This window comes from Chrysochloris asiatica, unplaced genomic scaffold, assembly GCF_000296735.1.
Source record: "Chrysochloris asiatica unplaced genomic scaffold, ChrAsi1.0 scaffold00304, whole genome shotgun sequence".
Classification (NCBI taxonomy): domain Eukaryota; kingdom Metazoa; phylum Chordata; class Mammalia; order Afrosoricida; family Chrysochloridae; genus Chrysochloris; species Chrysochloris asiatica.
In genome coordinates this window covers 1,013,480-1,015,191 of record NW_006408822.1, presented here as the reverse complement: position 1 = coordinate 1,015,191, position 1,712 = coordinate 1,013,480, and the positions used below count along the sequence as shown (strand labels likewise).

Sequence of the window (1,712 nt, the reverse complement as noted above, 5' to 3'; positions counted from 1 at the left end):
AGGGTGGCCCAGGATCGGACATTGTTTCGTTCTGCTGTGCATGGGGTCGCTATGCGTCGGTTCCGACTCGATGGCACCTGACAACAACAACAACAACCTCCAAATGGTCTGGTTGTTCACTATGGAATAACTGTAACAAAAAAAGAGAGGAAAAGAAAGTCAGCATTGACTGAGCATTTCAAACCGCTGAATATGTCTTTGTATTTGTGTGACAACAAATTCCATACAAAGGCTCTTACTGTATCATACTCTTTTGGGTGATAGCAAGTTTGGCTTCATTGTAAAAGATGATAGTGGTGCACTTTTTGGCACACTCCAAGGAAACACAAGAGAGGCCCTGCGCAAATTCATTATGGATCTTCCAAAGAAACACTGTAGAGGAGGTCAATCTGCCTTGTATTTTGCCCATTTAAGAATGGAAAAATAATACAATTATGTTCAGAAAGTAGCTTAGACTGCTGGGCAGCTGTTTATTTCAGGGGACAAAATGGATGTGGCTAGTCTCATTTTAGCGGGGTCAGCTGACTTTAAAACAGAAATAAGTCAATCTGATATGTTTGATCAGAGGTTGCAATAAAAAGTTTTAAAATTAGTTGATGTTTCCTATGGTGGTGAATATTGATTCAACCAAGCTATTGAGTTAGCTACTAAAGTCAGTAGTTGAAGATCCACTAAAGGCTTTGGAAATGGAAGCTGTAGAGATTCTAATTTGTTGTTGTTGTTAGGTGCCATCTAGTCGATACCGACTCATAGCGACCCTATGCACAACAGAACAAAACACTGCCTGATCCTAGACCAACCTCACAATTGTTTCCACGCTTGAGCCCACTGATGCTGCCATTTTGTCAATCCATCTCGCTGGGGGTCTTCCTCTTTTTCTCTGGCCCTCCACCTTGCCAAACATGATTATCCTTCTCCAGCGACTGGTCCCTTCTGACAATATGTCCTAAGTATGGCAGATGAAGTTTGGTCATCGTGGCCTCCAAGGAGCACTCTGGCTGTACTTCTTCCAACACAGATTCTAATAGTCTCTGAAAATCTGGATATAATGAGATATGTTCTTCATTGCCAAGGCACAGAAGAGGAGGAAATTCTCTATCTAACTCCAGAACAAGAGAAGGCTAAATCTCATTTCACAAAGAGACAGGACAGAAACATGAGCTGATTGAAAGCATGCCCCTACTGGAATGGCTTGCTAACAACTACAAAAAATTTGGAGCTACATTGGAAATTGCCACAGATAAGTCACAAGAAGGATCCCAGTTTGTGAAAAGATTTGGTGGAATTGGAGGTATCTTGTGGTACTGAGTAGATTTCCAGGGAATGGAATACCAAGGCAGACACATGAATTTTTTGACCTTGATGACTATGAGGTAGTTAACATGGGTCCGGCAAAACATGCCTCACCCTCCAGTATACAACGCAAGGAGTGGAGCGTACCCATGGTGGAATCCAAACAGCTCCCTGTCTTACAATTGGAATGTTCTCAGAACTTAATCCATGGGTGATTGATATTGAAAAGAAAACCAAAACAAAAGCAGACCCAACCCTACACTTTGGTTTGTCTGGTGTAGCCAAGCAGCCTATAATTAAGTTCCTAAATACCACTATGGATAAATTTAACACACAATCACAGTTTTTACTTTTACTCAATGGTGGAAATTGGTTGCTCTTGTATTTTATTGGGGGGGGGGGAGAAATAATTTTTTTTA

The 1,712-nt window shown here is 41.4% G+C and overlaps 1 pseudogene; it reads left to right on the top strand.

Moving 5' to 3' along the window:
• Window positions 1-1,508, top strand: part of LOC102818222 — a 3,129-nt pseudogene extending 1,621 nt beyond the window's left edge.
• The last annotated feature ends 204 nt before the right edge of the window (window positions 1,509-1,712 follow it).